General features: G+C 36.7%; 1 protein-coding gene across 1 annotated transcript in view; it reads left to right on the plus strand.

Annotated features, from left to right (window-relative positions):
• Window positions 1-16660: 16660 nt before the first annotated feature.
• The window catches only part of LOC112044700 (ATP-binding cassette sub-family G member 1), a 77107-nt gene continuing 76002 nt past the window's right edge, over window positions 16661-17765 (plus strand). Inside the window, exon 1 of the mRNA XM_024080622.2 lies at window positions 16661-16876. The gene's annotated coding sequence lies outside the window, so the exon portion shown is untranslated. The remainder of the gene's footprint in view (window positions 16877-17765) is intronic.

The raw sequence follows: 17765 nt of genomic DNA on the forward strand, positions 1-17765 counted from the left end.
CGATCTTCTGTTCCGCTACATGGCGTACCTAACTTATCAAAGGTTTAATTTAAATTTCGAACTGGCTTGCACAAAGCTGATTAGTGAAAAATGTACTATTTTTCACTTTTGGCGCGTAAAAAACCATTTCCATGGGATTGCATGAAACTCTGACCTATTTCATTTTTCAATGTTTCAGTTGTCATAAACATTTTTAAGATGGTTTTTTTCAATATTTCTTTAAGTGTTGATTAGGTTTTTATCAGGACTAGTGGAAACGGTTTTGACTGGGGCACAAGCATCAGACGACTAACAAAAGCTTTAGCCGCTTATATAAATCATGGAATTCTTTAACGTTTCCTCTAATCTGTATGTAAAAAGCTAATTTTTAGATGTTTTAAAAATTTAGGTATATTTTTTCTTTAATAATATGGAAACTTTTTATCTTAAAATTACATTAACATTAATATTATCAGAGATCTTATTACTCTTTCATTTATGAACAATGAAAGTTTTTTTTTATATTGTATGTCACACGATGCAGTTTGCCATTTTTTTTTCAGTTTCATATTTCCCCACAAAAGTACCCTACATAGCAGATTTTATCTATAAAACCTAATCGGTGCAGTAGATTTAGATTACTGTGATAGACGGAAACGATCCTATAAGGGTTCCGATTTCGTACTCAACGTTTTGAACCCTAAAAGAAAAGAAATAGAATAACTCACTTTCTGAAAAAAAAAATCACCTTAATTGGTTAGATTTTATTGTTAGAACATACGTATACATATGCCACATAAGGTAGACCCACTAACAAGAAAATATAAAGTTTGTTGACCTTTTAAATTTATAACAACGAACTTTACTTCCTGAATTCACGACGTTAATTACGGCGATAAATAATAAAAAAAAAAACGTAGTGACATCGACATTTACTTAAATGTCAATTAAAACAGATATTAATGCTCAATACATATTTATAACTTGTTCTGTATGCATGCATTGATGTATAATTTTTTTTGAATGAAATTCGCGTTTGGTTTTATGTTTCTTTTCAACTAGCGGACGCCCGCGACTTCGTCAACGTGGAACGCAATGAACCTCCTTGAATGTTTTACCATTTCTGTTTTACCAATCTGCGTTATGCTAAGTTACTTTTATGTACCTATATGAATCGAGTCTGAATCCGTCACTGCAATCGCTTCATTTTATATCCACTCTCGTTTGTTTTTATTAAGATAGCTCTCAAGGTATTAAATAAAAACATGATGTAAAAGCGGGTTTATTACCCCTGGATCTCTGCGGACCGGAACCTATTAATCTATATTAATATTATAAAGCTGAAGAGTTTGTTTGTTTGATTGAACGCGCTAATCTTAGCAACTACTGGTCCGATTTGAAAAATTCTTTCTGTGATAGATAGCCCATTCTTCGAGGAAGGCTATAGGCTATATATTATCCCTGTATTCCTACGGGGACGGGAAAGTTAGTTAATATGGAAGATATCCTCTGGTATAACCTATATTTATGAATCCAAGAAATTCGAATTTAATTAAGGCTTAGTTTACAAGCACATTTGCAACGTCAAGTTATGTCATGATTTAATTTAATGCTGGTAAATCTTTACTCCAGCACCTGGAAAGTTTCCAGTGCTGGCGACCCCGCACTAGAAAACGAAGTGTTGGTCAACCCCCCACCACGTGGACTGACGACATCAAGCGAGTCGCACGGATTCGCTGGATGCAGGTGGCTCAGTATCGTGATGTTTGGAAGTCTCTACAAAAGGCCTATGCCCTGCAGTAGACGTCCATTGGCTGATATGATGATGATGAAGTCTTTACTTCCGGGTTCCGAACGCGCCTTGGTCCGAGAAGAGCCCACAACAAAGATAGTTTAAAGTAACTACATATAGATAAGTAAGAATTATAAGTAGGTACGATATAAAGCGTTGAACATTTACAATTACTAGGTTATGAAGTTGTCTCAGGAAAAGTTCCAACTGTCAAAAGGTACTAAGGAACTTGACCTTAGGCACAGTTTTGGAGAAAGAATTTTAAATGCGAAATTCACCTGTCATTGTCGCTTATAGGTACGTGGAAATGAAATGATAATTATTTCCAAATTGCTTTACAGTTTAATTGTTTGTTTCCGTTTTTTATTTGTTCATACGGGTAGTAGGTATGAGGTGCCCTATATGCTTTGACCTCTATAGCGCAGTGGTATTTAGCCTTTGTTTCAAGTATGTTTACCATTGAAAGGGGAATGCCCATCGGTCAATACGTCGGCCCCTAGAACCTGGCTATACCTACCCCCTTGTAAAAGTATACGAATGGAGATGATAATAAAATGATGTTTATAATTTAGGGTAAGGGTAGGGTAGGGTCAGCTAGTTCAGAATAAATTGAAAGCATCACTTGTACCGGCTCTTAAATATATGGTTGAAAGATTTTTTTAAAGTTCTCTTTAACTCAAAGTTAATTTTGCCGCCTCCTACCAACGTCGCCAATGTCGACTTAATCTTGATTAGAAAACATCGAAGACCTGTTCGTTTTAATGTATTGTACATATTTGCTGAACCTGATTAAGAACCGTGATAGCCTGATTAAGAACAGTGGATATGACCTCTGCCTCCGATTCCGGAGGGTGTAGGTTCAAATCCGGTCCGGGGCATGCACCTCCAACTTTTCAGTTGTGTACATTTTAAGAAAAATTTAACATACCTGTATACCTGAGAATTTATGTAACTCTCTACCTGTAAGAAATCTGCCCATTCGCATTGGGCCAGCGTGGGCGACTATTGGCCTGACCCCTCTCATTCTGAGAGGAGACTCGAGTTCAGGAGTGAGCCTAATAAGGGTTGATAATGAATGATGAACATATTTGCTAACTGACGCTACGCTATGGTATGTCAATCAGTATCTACTGGAGTGACTTAGAACTAAGGACATAATAATTACGGAATCTCTCTTCCTAGTTATTTAGGTATATGTATAGGTAGAATTACCTGTTTAAAGTCATCATGCCGCGTTAATCGATCATGGGTTTTTCGCATATGAACTAGACTCATTTTTATACATGAGGAAAGTCATCGAAGCAACACATACATTATGCATCGTTGATTGTAAACAAGACGAGTTTATCTAGATTGAATTGAATTGCCGGCTAGGTTGCTTTTATCTTTTTACTATGTAACTAATTATTGAATGCACTAGCCTACGTTCCGCGGTTTCACTCGAGTAGTTCCCGTTTCTGTGAAAACATGAGGATAAAATATAGCCTATGAAACTCACAAATAACGTGGCTTTCTAGTGGTAAAAGTATTTTCAAAACCGTTTTATTAGATCCAGAGATTACTGCCTACAACACCACAAACTATCCGATCTAAATAAAATAAACTCTGTATCTAGACTGAGCGTGCCCCTCACAGCGCCTATTTTAAATTTCGCCGCAGTTTTCTATAAAGTATAAATTGACATTGAGATTTATATTAATTTACGATCACTTACGATATCCTAGTACTTGCAACGGAGCCTGCAATGGGTAGATCTTCGTCTTTTTGTAAAACTTGAAAGTTTGTCAGCATGCTTCACAGACAATACCTACGATAGATAAGTAGGTGTGACTACGGAGATTAGGCCTCCAAAATAAAAAAAAAATAAAACTTTTAGGTACTGTACGCTTTATAGTTTATACCTTGATAGTTTGACCCTCTGGAGTAGTTAACTTCCAAAGCAATAATTATGTTCCAAACTATAGTTACCTATGATATTAATAGCAGATTTTGCTTACAAAGGAGATGGCCCATTTCAGGTTCACTCTTGTACCCCGTATCATTAATATTTTAAAAATACAAGGATTTTATTAAAATCTAAATAAGTAAATAAATCTAACTAAATAAAAAGAAATAAATAAAATTTAAAACCAAGTTTTTGAGTTATACCAAGATGGCGCCTTTGTAGCAACTATGACATGACAATTGACAGCAAACGTCAAATCAACTACTGCGTTGAAAACGTCATCAATCCGCCATTATTACCCATAATTATTATTGTAGCATTTCTTTGGAGAGAATTGTGTAATCAAAAATATTTTCTTTTATTTCCGCCACGGTCTCAGACCAATTATAGAAGGACCTGTATCGCACTCATAGTCACGAACAAAATTGTCTGTCATTTTCTGAGGAAAACTAGCGTAGATTTGGTATATATCTTATACTAAACTAGAAGTTTTTGTCCGTTTTTTACACAAAAAGGTATTTTTACGGAGCTCATTAACCGACGAACACGATTACAACTATTTAACATCGATTCTATAGAGACAGTTTTTATAATCGCATTAGATCGTTGATCATATACTTTGACAGAAAAGTAACGTCTAGCGAGGCAGGTCCTATACAATAATTGGTCTGAGGCCACGGTACAATAACTGATCCTGGGCTCAATACAATTTTGGACCATCTCTTTTTGAACTTTCTTAAAAAGACAAAGATCTGGGCATAACATACGCTTAGACCATTCTTAATTACTTTGTTGAACGCGTGTAACTATTTCTGTTAAGTGTTATAAAAGTTATGATTTTTAGCGCTAGCAAGATAACTATAAAATTAGCAAATTCAATAAGTCCTAGCACATGGCTTGAGCTATTACCTACGTCCTTTACATGCAATCTCTTTGTTTATAACGACAGTTAAACTCGGTGTTAATATTAATATTCTTTAAACTCGTTATTAAGTGTAAAATATGTCGTTAAAATAAAAAGTTGCATGTTAATAAGTGAAATAAAACGAACATATAAGGTTCCAAGGATAAATGATAAATACCTACTGATATCTATTTAATGTTTCCTAGCAAAATCGACTTCAAAGCTTCTTTTTTTATTTTATGAACAATTTGATTAGGATTTTTTATAGACATAATAACAAAAATACCATCGTCCATCAACATCATATATCATTTATTTATTTAGATAGGTACACTTTTAAATTTGAAACAATGAATTTAAAATCTATATGTATAGGTACCTACTTATAATAAATCTGTAGAGAGGTCAATTCTGTACTTACATGAAATATATATCCAAAATAACTATCAGGGGGTGATTAGTTATCGATACCGATGCCAAGAATGCAATCAGTAAAATTTTTGTCTGTCTGTCTCTATGTTCGTTATAGAAACAAAGACTACACGACGGATTTTAACAAAACTTGGTACAATTATTCTTCATACTCCTGGGCAGGTTATAGTATACTTTTCATCAATAGGAGCAGAGCAGTGAAAAGAAATGTTGGGAAAACGTAAGAAGTTACTCCATTTTAACAGCGATATTACTGTAAGGGCTGGATTAAAGGGATCTAAGGGCGGACGAAGTCGCTGGCGCTGGCGTATACAAATACAGGATTGGCCCCAGCAACCGGTGAGGAAGCTCCAGAGTGAGGAAGCTCCTTACAATACGTGCCGTCTCTAAAATGGTTTACCTACTTGTATACTGCAATGTGTGAGATACAGTCTAGCGAGAGCTTTCATAGCGTTTCAGTAGTATAGACCGAAATGATAATGAACCAGGTATAACGGTTGATTCTAAATACCACATGACGGTAATCTCGTAAGCAAATTATACGTCGTAGTAGATAAGTTATTGAAATGGTCCTACTTGTAAATTCATAAAAGTATTCAGGAAGCAGGTAAGTTTTAGTAGGAAATACATTAAATTGCGTCAGTACACAAGCGATTTTTTTCTCAATTTTTCACTATGTATCCAATTACGTGATCCGGAATTGATTTAAATTTTTAATGCGAACCAGTTCTGTGACTTGATAACATTTTCTTTGTTTCCAACTCACAGATTTATGATAATTGCTCATGTTACGTTGGTGAACAGAAAAAATAACAAATAAAGTTCTTATATTTTATTGTTCGAAACCTTTTTTAGAGCAATCATTGGTAACGATGTCGGGAACAGCCATGCAGACGCTTAATTATATTGTGTGCAGACTAAAACAATAAACCTAACCTATATCTGCCTATACCGATCGTATCACAGAATGCTTATAGGTAGATAATATTCTTCATCATCATGGCCCCACATTGAGCTGTGCCTAACATGTAAGTGAAGAGAAATAGACAAAATATCGTCCAATGGCGCCGGAGTTGTCCCAGTCCCATCTATTTAGTTTTCGGCCTAACGCAATGAAATACGAGTAGCGGTATTTTCGGTTACACCGCCATTGGTTGTATTTTGTCTATTTGTCTCCTCGAGATCATCTCGTTGACCGCATGTTAGTGCCACTTAGCTTAACCCATCACGCTGCTTCAATGCAGGCTGTCGAGTTTGACTGACGACTGGGGGTATGATTTTTCTAATTACGTCGAGAAAAACATTACTGGACCCTCTTCCATCTGCTACCTCCCACAGTAGGAGCAGTTAGCCCCTGACTACCTCTCATCTGGTGGTAAGTGATGCTGCAGTCTAAGGTGGAAGCGGGCTAACTTGTGTTGTTGGGATGAAAATTCCCCTTTACACGACATCGTACCGTTCCGGTAGATCGCTTGGCGGTACGTCTTTTTGGTAGGGTGGTAACTAGCCACGACCGAAGTAAGCCGGACTTGGACCAATTAAGAAAACCTCAATCAGCCCAGCCGGGGATCGAACCCAGGACCTCCGTCATGTATATCCACCGCGCATAATAAACGAAGGTCTAATCATGGCAGGCCAATAGCGCATATAACAATTAACAATTACATCCTGAACCGTTTAACTGTACTAAACTTTGATTATGGAATTTTCCGACTCCTAGACAAATAATGATCCATTCTCCAAATTGACTAATGAAGGCCATGACTTGGATTTATTTTTCACTCGCCGTGAACTTGTTTCGCACTGCATCACGATCTCGTTTAACGGAAAATACCAAAACGGATACTGTTTAAAACGAAAGCCTTAAGATATTTATACTCCGGAACACTGAACGTCCGGATGGCCCTGAATGTCCTGCGAAGCGGTATTTTTAAAGTTTTAAATGTTGGTAGCGCCAAAAGTTGAAGAGTGACTATCGAGTATATTTACTAGATTCCCTTGACTGGTTTTTACTCAGCGTCGTACCGGAACGCTAGGTATATGTCTTTGCCGTTGAGGTGGTAACTTGACACAGACAGGGATATCTAATGGTTATGAATATACAATAGACTAGGCGCTGTGTTTTTTTATTTATTTTAGCAATAGAAGGTATATAGGTTATGTGACCTTCTTCGTATTATGATTGAGGTTTTATTAATTGGTCCAGGTCTGGCTGGTGGGAGGCTGCGGCCGTGGTTTGTTACCCTACCGGCAAAGACGTACCGCCAAGCGATTTAGCGTTCCGGTACGATGTCGTGTAGAAACAGAGAGGGTTGTTGATTTTCGACCTACTCCTAACAAGTTGGCCCGATTTCATCTTAGATCAGGTGAGATTGTAGTCTAAGGCTAACTTGTAGAGAATTAAAAAAAAAAGAACTCAAATCGTGTCAAGTTTGAATTGAATTCACCCAGTAGTTTCGGAGTGATACATATTTAAAAATCGCTTGTTTTTAAGTTTCTTGTGTTTATTTTAATAGATTCGCTATTAGTGTGATAATGATATGATAAAAAATTGTATGTTAATAACATACAATTTTTTAATATTTTTTAATAAAACGAGCGATAAAAATGATACAAAGATTTTATCTGTACATTTTATAGACATGAAACACAAACACAAACAGATCAAATGCTTCAGGTTGATGGACTTTGTTCGTGCACGTGTCTCTGCCAAGTGTTGATCTGTTTTCAGTCGATGGTTTTCCTCTAATCATTGGGTGGGCCATTTGATGGGCCTGTCAAATAACAAAACTGCCAAAAAAATATTACAATAACGAATCTTAGCCACTCTGGTAGGTACTTAATATTTATAACATTCTTGTTATTAATCTCATGACTGTATTGAATATTATGCATTTGAAGACTTACCTGTATGGCACAGTGATGTCGAAACAAAGGCTTGTCTCATATCTCTATTGCCTACTTCTACTTAGTGTTTTGTCTATGGCTTCTCATTATACGGCTCAGGGGCGTAACTACCGCCGTATCAATGATATGGGCCCCCCGTGTATAAAGATACCTTGACGCATTTTTTCGTTTTTTCCTTTAGAAGTGCGGAACCATAAAAATTATGTTAGCCCCAATAGTTAATTGACTATGTAAGCTAACTTGAGCATTAAAGTTAGAAGCACTAGATCTATTTTACAACGAACTGCTAATAATTATTTTTATATTATGTATTTCTGTGAAATATGTGTCACCGTACATAGTCCAGTTGATGATTGATGAACAATGCCTGCTGATTCATTATAGATTGTACCTTAGTTAAAATATTTATATAGTTATTTATTTTCTACAAGTTACCCTTGACTTGAAAATCTCACCTGATGGTTAGTGATGATTCGATCACAGATGAAAGCGGGCTAACTTGTTAGAAGTAGGATGAAATCCACACCCCTTTCAGTTTCTACACGACATCGTACCGGAACGCTAAATCGCTTAGCGGTAGGTACGTCTTTGCCGGTAGGGTGATAACTAGCCACGGCCGAAGCCACCAGTCAGACTAGCAAAAGAGACAATTTCATCCGCTTATAGCTTACACGCTGGCACTGTAGCATGGTGCGGGTGACAGTTTGTTTCACTTTTGAAAGTTTGCCGCGATTCACGATAGTAGTAGGTACGTATTATGAATGTCATACAGGCAACTGTTACCTGCACCATGCAACATTTGTGCTAATAATATCTCTACTTAATATTATAAAGCTGAAGAGTTTGTTTGTTTGATTGGACTCGCTAATCTCAGGAACTACTGGTCCGATTTGAAAAATTATTTCAGTGTTAGATAGCTCATTTATCGAGGAAGGCTATAGGCTATATATTATCCCCGTATTTCTACGGGAACGGGAACCACGCGGTGGAAACCGCGCGGCGGCAGCTAGTCTGTTATACATATATGAGCTTGGATCTTTATTCTCAGTTTGCAACTAAGTTTATTGATAAATGGAAATTTATCAGAATAGGAATAGATATTTATAAAATTTTATAGTCGTTTATATATTTTATCGTATGTCCGGACGTCAACTAGTTTTATTTCATCAACCAATATAACAGAACACGTTTAACAGGTGCCTATTTTCGGAGTGTCACAGCTAAGTATGGGAAACCAGCCACTATAAAATTCGCATTATAATAGAGGTCCTAATATGTGTGTCTGTATGTCCAGTACTTTATAAAACTAGCGGACGACCGCGACTTCGCGTGGGATTCAGTTTTTTACAAATGCCACGGGAACCATGGATTTTCCGGGATGAAAGTAGCCTATGATGTGTTAATCCAGAATAAAATCTATTTCTATTTAAAATTTCACGGGGGGTGACTGCGCTTTCTAGTACGCCATTGGCGCTTCGAACTATTACATATTACACATTAATGTAGTAATGTTCATTTAAAATCTGTTATTTCACTATGTACTACACTATGAACGGAGTCTTCTAGATACTTCGGAGGGGTAGATTATTCTACTCCAAAAAGAAGGTTCCAAATTAGCATGTATTTATGTCATTTTAGGAACTGAAATAAACGATTTTTATTTTATTTTACTACGTCTTACGATACATCTGGAAGGACCCCCTATGCAACACCAGATGACCGGCGTAAGACATGTCCAATCCAGGTCACTTTGGATCAGAATCGGATCGGATTTGGATAGGGATTGTTTTATACAACTATAAGCACAAATATTAGGGTGCGGCCAAACGAACGTAATTTTGTTAGTTGTCAGTTGCGTAATTTCGGTTGCAGAAATTCGCGTGTAAGTCGGAACGCAACTCACTTCTGACGGCCGCGTGGCGCAGTGGGCAGACACCCTGCTTTCTGCATCCTCGGCCGTGGGTTCGATTCCCACAACTGGAAAATATTTGTGTGATGAGCATGGGTTTTTTTCCAGTGTCTGTGTGTATTTATACATTATATAAAGATAAATAAATAAGATAAATATACTTTATTTGCACACCACAAAGACAAAAACAAGTGAAATAAAAAACAAATTAGGAAGAGATCAGCATACAAAAGGCGGCCTTATCGCTAAGTAGCGATTTCTTCCAGGCAACCTTCGGTTGTATAAGTAGTATATAAATGTATATGAATATTATAATATCAACTATCTTCGTACCCATAACACAAGCTACCTCTGTATGCTTACTTTGGGGCTAGATAGTGATGTGTATTGTTTAAGCATATTTATTTATTTATTTACTTTTGTATGAAACCGAATGAAACAGAAATTAAGCGACCGAAATTACGCGACTGACAACTCACCCTTATAGAGGCGAACGTTTTTGTGGAAGTCTGTATGTTAGATACTCCTTCACGTCTTGAATACTGAACTAATTTGGCGAAATAGAAATAGGGAAAAGTGCTATAGTATACTATCTATATCTGTTTTTTACGTGGACGAAGTCGCGGGTATATATAGCACGTAAATACGAGTACATATTTTGAAAGACCTAAAAGCTTTTTGCACTTTTCTAATCCTGCGGATGTAATATTCATATTAAATGAGTTGAGTAGTTGAAGTTACGTAAGTATCTGTGTAACATAATATAATTGTTAAATACTATATTTTGCATTATTCCAGGAATGTAAATTAATATATTTATTCCATAAAGAGGCAACGTATTGCAAATGCGTCAATTATGTATTGTACCCATGTGGAAATTATATCGCTTTGTTTCTATTTTTCTAATGCGTAGGCAGTAGTATAATTTATCTTGTTCTGTCTATTGTAGACGGAGAGCCAGCGACAACTAGAACTTCGTCATATAATAAAAGCTAAAAGTTTGTCAGCTCATGCTCGTACTATAGGTAAGTACGGTGACCAATTATGGAGTTTGGACCGTTGTTACTTTGGGAGGTAACGGGTTTCAAGGACCCAGACTCTCAATCTGTAAGTATAAAGTGTATTTTTTTATATTTTCCTCGTCATAATGTGAGAAATTTTATCTCCAGTCAAAAGTCACTTAGCTTCGCGGCAACCCTTCGAAACAGTATTTAAGATAAAACTTGAACTCTAGCGAAGGGTTGCCATGAGTGAGTGGGGATTTAAATTCATCATTATCAACCCATATTCGGCTCGCTGCTGAGCTCAAGTCTCCTCTTAGAATGAGAGAGGTTAGGCCTTAGTCCGTTTGAGACACATGATATTTAATTTCTTAAAATGCACTCTACTGAAAAGTTGGAGGTTCATGCCCCAGACCGCCCAGACCGGATTCGAAACCAAATCGGAGGCAGAGGTCATATCCACTGGGAATTTCTCATATTATACCGAAAAAAATATAATTATATATAAATTACACTTTATAGACGTTTGAGGTAATCCTTGAAACCTGCTACCTCCCAAAGTAACCACGGCCCAAACTCCATAGTTGGCTACGGTACTTAACTATGGTAGGAGCTCAGTATCAGCCGTATCAATGGTACAGGGCCCCCGGCCTACAGAGGCCCCTTACGTGTGAAAGCAAAAAATTGTAAAATGTAAGCAATCCACAATCTCTTTTTGTCCCTGGTTAAGTTAAGCGTGCGCCCAAAAGTTCGTAAAATGGAAACATCTTTTATTGCTCAGTCATATTTATTTAAGCGATAATTTTTTCTTCTTTTTGAGAAATCTTTACCCTTATTTTGGGCCCCCAACTAATTATGATACAGGGCCCCTACGAGGCACGCTACGCCACTGTAGGAGCTTGAGCTGACAAACTTGCGGCTTTTATAATGACGAAGGTCTGGGGCTCACCGGCTCTTAGACTATTACTGTGTTGCTGGTTTGCATATCAAATAATTTGCATAAAACAAAGACTACTGTTATATTTTCTTTTGTTCGCGTTTGCATCATTTGTTAATTGAAAATAATTGCTATTAAATGTGCTGTAAGATGTACAAAAAATGAAGCTTGATATCTTATTAGTCATTAACAATGAGCATTTTTTTCATTTACGAATAGGTAAAGCTAGAAACTAATTTATTAACTGGATTAAATGAAAAATACAATTGTTTGATTAAATTTAATTTTTATTTGACCCAGCTCAATGATGAAAGATAAACTAAAAGGGCAGCGATACTTCAATGTCGTCCAACTAATTCAAGCCTGGAACTTGGTTTATGAAGAAGATTTGATGATTGCTTTCGGTGTATCGTCGTCATCAACCCATATTCGGCTCACTGCTGAGCTCGAGTCTCCATTCAGAATGAGAGGGGTTAGGCCAATAGTCCACCACGCTGGCCCAATGCGGATTGGAAGACTTCACACACGCAGAGAATTAAGATAATTCTCTGGTATGTAGGTTTCCTCACGATGTTTTCCTTCACCGATTGAGACACGTGATAATTAATTTCTTATAGTGCACACAACTGAAAAGTTGGAGGTGCATGCCCCGGACCGGATTCGAACTCACACCCTCCGGAATCGGAGCAGAGGTCATATCCACTGGGCTATCACGGCTCGGTGTATAGAATAGTGTATATTAGTCGATATAAAATAATAATTTAAAAAAATGTTAAAGTTTAGTTTAGTTTTTATGTACTTTTTAAACTGCTCAAATAAAACTTTTTAAATTTTTTTTTTTTTTTTTTAGTAACCAAATCGCAAAACTTTCACAGTGGCCCTTAGGCCAAACGCTGGTAGACTATTCTAAAATTCGTTGACCACGCGAGGTTCACTGGTGGACAACGCGGCGTCCACTTTGACGACAAGTGGACGCCTAGCAACGAGGCGGTGCGGATGGGGTCCCGGGTGGGTCTAATGAGCTATGACCTTAAGGACGGACGAAGTCGCTGGAGTCCGCTAGTTATTGATATTGCCAATGTTATTGACAATTTAGTTATAGGGTACGGTTTTCTACAGTCGTACGCCGGCAATACGTATATTATTTTTTACGTTTGCAGTTTTGGTAACTTGGTAAACCAATAAATACATTTTCATTTCATTTCTTTAATGGCTTTTGGTTATACCAAGACAGCCCCTGCATTCTGTATAGTTACAGCGATGGGACATCGCTCGTTTATAAAGTTGGATAAAGTTCAAATTGTATTACGATTTATAGGCCAATATTACATCGACGAGTATAAAGAACAAGAATCGATCTCCAGTACACTATGCTTCGCTAATGTCAAATTTGGCTGGCTAATTAATGGCTGATAAAACAATTTGTTTATGTCAGTCAGATAGGTATAACTGTCGTTAGTTTCGGTAATTCTACCGATAGCAAATGTACTGGTAGTAGGTAGGTACCTACTCGTATACAAAACAGACGTTCCTTGATCTGAAATAAAAATGATCACGAGGTCGTCTGTTCTGATATGCAGACTGGACAGTGACCAATGTTGAGTGCGATAGTGATAGTGACTGGAAGTGTCACAACAATAAATGATGTCATTCGAACAAGAGGCACGTTATTCTACTCAGCACACAAGTAGGCTAATTCACTAACTTTGACGTATGTTAGTTGACATACGAAATTGAGATTCTATGTAACAAATGACATTCGGTGAATACTGACTACCCTGCGTGGATATCATACATAGGTATAGCGTGGCAAGCTCGTTATTTGACACTCCCATGATATGCGGGCGACTGGGGGAAAGGACTACGCGGGTGTGAAATCGTGCGCACGGGGCATCGCTACCCCCCTCCCGGTCAGCGCGGACCATGGCCATCGAATTTGCCAATCTATAGATTACATTTCTCAGTTGATAATAAAGACTAAATTAGTGAATAGGCCAGCTGAGATCGATATTATATAAAAATGTTCTCAAGATTTCACACTTGCGCGAATAGATTTTAGAGGAGAAGACCTACCTACCTAACTTTTTACGGCGCTTTTTATATGGGAGAAAAGTACTGCAGGGTAATTATGTATTTTTGTATATGATTGAAACTATGAGCGAAACGAAATAATGTTAATGAACGTTAATTTAAATAATGTTAAATGAGTACTAAAATAAAATATATCTGCCAGGTAATCTAAAATGATGTTATAAGCATGTTAAATGTTCGCAAAAACAAACAATTACTGGCCCTTGATGTTGAATATTGTTTTGAATTTTATACACCAAGATTATTCCTTAGTTATATCGTGAGTAATTATTTATCACTGGGTTAGCACCGCCTTCAAACTGATCATCAGTTTGATGGCGTGCGAAGTCATAATTTGATTGATTGAGAGAAATATGTACTACTAGCAAACACCCGCGACTTCGTCCGCGTGGAAGTCAATGTAAACTTTCAACCCCTATTTCACCACATTAGGGGTTGAATTTTTAAAGTTCTTGAATCACGTTATATTTCTTTTACTTTTTATGATTTATCAGCAAATTTTTAAAACTGTAGCTCTAAAAATGACGCCTAAGTTTTTAACCGACTTCCAAAAAGGAGGAGGTTCTACGTTCGGCTGTATGTATGTTTTTTTTTGAAATTTTGTGTATGAGTTAAGGCAGTATTTATAAAATTGACTTAGGTACTTATCATAAGAAAATAACGTTTTAGAGCTAACACTAAAAATGAAAAAATAAAAAATTTTAATAAAAAAAATTCAACCGACTTCCAACTCAAAAATTAACCTAAACTAAAAAGCAAGAAATAACTTCTTACCTATATGCTACCTTCTGATCAGTTTGAAGGCGGTGCCAATCCAATGTCATGTTTAATTAAAGCCGTTTCTGAAGAAACCACAGAAACGTTGTAATTTAAACGGCTTGAATTAAAACATCACTGGCTTGGCACCGCCTTCAAACTGATCAGAAGGTAGCATATAGGTAAGAAGTTATTTCTTGCTTTTTAGTTTAGGTTAATTTTTGAGTTGGAAGTCGGTTGAATTTTTAGTTTTAATTTTAAATTAGATACTATGTTTATTTTGTTTTTACTTGAGTTTATAGTTTGCCTTTTTATAATAATATGTAGATACCTAGTTAGTTTAAAGGTAGTCAGTAATATAAAAGTAGGTAGTTTTAATATTATTTTATTACTTACTGTAAATTATGTTTATGTTGATTAAAATATGACTATAATTAAATTCAACAATTAAATCGATCACAATCGATCTAAATGTAGAAAGATGAAAATCGATGAATGATTAATTTCCGAATGACATAATCCACTCATAGATAAACAACCTCGTATACCCAGCGCCGGCCAGAAGTAAATTTTAAAATGGAGCGAGATCCAAATATGGCGCCTCTCCTGTTTGCTTCTAATAATATGCTGATACCTATATCAAATTATGAGTGTAATGTAAGAATAAAACGCGAAGATCTCGACCATACTCTGGGTTGACCAATTGAAAATCAGGCGCAGTACCGTCTACGGTTGACTAGGATTATCATTTAGGCGCTCTCTAGGATTTGGCGCCTGGAGCGACTGCTCCGTTCGCCGTATGAACGGGCCGGCCCTGCGTATACCTACATCGTATAGATAAGATAAATGCAATGATAATGATAATATGCGCCTTGCACAATGTAAAGAGTGCAGATTCGGAATTTCATGTATAGTATATATTATTTACAAAATTGATGGAATCATCATTTATTTAGTTTATATATATTAGCTTACTTCCCGTAAAATTTATATTATACACTCGGAAAATACCGTGGCTTTCTAGTTGTAAGAAATTTCAACATCGGTTCAGTAGATTCAGTGATTACCTACCTCCTAAAATACCACAAACTTTACTTCTTTATAATATTAATATACAGACCCAGTGCAGGCCAGCCCCCCTAGCAAAGTGGCACGTCGATTCTCTTTCTACGATCGTTAAAGCTTCGAAAACTAGAAAGATGTATGGGAATGACATTTACTATCGACAGGTCACGTGATCAAGATCTGTCATTCCCATACATCTTTCTAGTTTTCGAAGCGTTAGCGATTGTAGAAAGAGAATCGACGTGCCACTTGGCTAGGGGGGCTGGCCTCTGTCGTTTTAGATAGAGATGTAGACTCCTATGTAGCATAAAGCCTCAATAGATCAGTGGTAAAGGGACCGGATTCCTCACTCACCGAGTGGGGGTTCGATACCCGCCCGCTAGCTATTGTCGTACCCACTTCTAATATATTTTCCGAGTAGTTGGAGGGGAATGAGAATATTGGTCATATTCAAAAGATATGTAAATATGTATGGGAATGACAGATCTTGATCACGTGACCTGTCGATAGCAAATGTCATTTCCATACATCAATCTAGTTTTCGAAGCGTTAGCGATCGTAGAAAGAGAATCAACGGGTCACTTGGCTAGGGAGCCAGTTTAGTAGGCGCAGTAGGCGAAAGGCAACATGGAAGCGGTAGGCTGCAGTCCGGGATAGATCCCCTTGCAAACATTTTGTTCCAGTTCGTAAGTCCTACCATTATATGAGGCATAGTGAAGATGTCCCCGTTTAAGTAGAATTTCGTAATGTAATTCAAAACAATTTTCGTTGCGGTGTTTTGTACACACATTTTCGTTTTGCAAAACAATAATAAATACAAAACATTATCTATATTTTGTCTCACATGGTATGTATAGGAATGATAAGAATTTACAAACGAGTTCCAACTCGACCGAGGGTGGGAGCCCGATGGTAGTGGTTGTTCCCAAGTGTCGTTCAGCAATCAGTTTGCCACTGCGCGTGTGAGCGTTGGCTGTGCGCATTCGAATTTAGAACATAGTCGAGTGACGCCGCGCTTTTTTGCCGTGCGGTTCGAATTTTGAAAGTTTAGTTTCGATTCGTGCGGAAAAAGTGCGTCAAGAACAAAAATTGTGCATCGTTTTCTTGATTAGATTTGGTGCATATTTTTGTTTGTGATAGTGATTTGTAGTTCGAAAGGTAAGGAATCTAATGCTCTATTTCAATTTGTTTTGTTTATAACGATATTTATAAGACCGAAATAATGAGGTGCTTAATTTAAATACAATAAGTAAGTAGTAAATTATAGTGGGTACATACAACGATAGTCCAGCGGGCGAGAATCGAACCCTTTCGATGTTTTCCGTTTTTGTTTTTATTGAGAGTACGTATATTATTGATTTAACAATAATTAAATTACTAACTCTTTAAAAATATGCATTTTTATGCTACTGCAAAATCTGAACAAGGAAGTAAATACATAACATTGCCATTCTAATAATATTTATTTACCTATAACTTTTTTAAATAAGTATGTAGAAAGTAATTTTCGAGTTTTTTTTTTTAGAAATTCTATCATAATTATTTAGGTTCAATATGATTTTAGTTTACTAGTAGTAGATTTATTTGTCTAATTGGTTATCAAGGGTAGATAATTCGTATTACTATCGTTGTTACTGTCGAAATTACTGCAAAGTTGCAGCTGCAGACGCATTATGCGTCAGCTCGTGAGGCGTGCTGCGTTATCTCGTAATAAGTACCGCGCGTGTCCTGGCGATTATGAGGGTTTCAATAATATTGCCAATAATATTGTCAATACTATTGTCAATACTATTGTCAATAATATTGTCAATATTATTATCACCATTAAATCAGGACGTAATTTGACGTTTCAAAAGTGCTTGTAAAGTAAACCTAATATTGAAATGAACGCATTTTAACTTTGCCTGTTTTCCAAAAAAAACACCTCTCAATCAATTTTTTTTAATAAAACAGTGTCAATTATTTTTTGAATCCACGAGACCTACAAATCCGGGTATACTTACTTATTCTACGAAATTCTAGGAAAAAGCTTGATTGGGCCTAATTC

Source organism: Bicyclus anynana, chromosome 15 (assembly GCF_947172395.1).
Source record: "Bicyclus anynana chromosome 15, ilBicAnyn1.1, whole genome shotgun sequence".
NCBI classification, from domain to species: domain Eukaryota; kingdom Metazoa; phylum Arthropoda; class Insecta; order Lepidoptera; family Nymphalidae; genus Bicyclus; species Bicyclus anynana.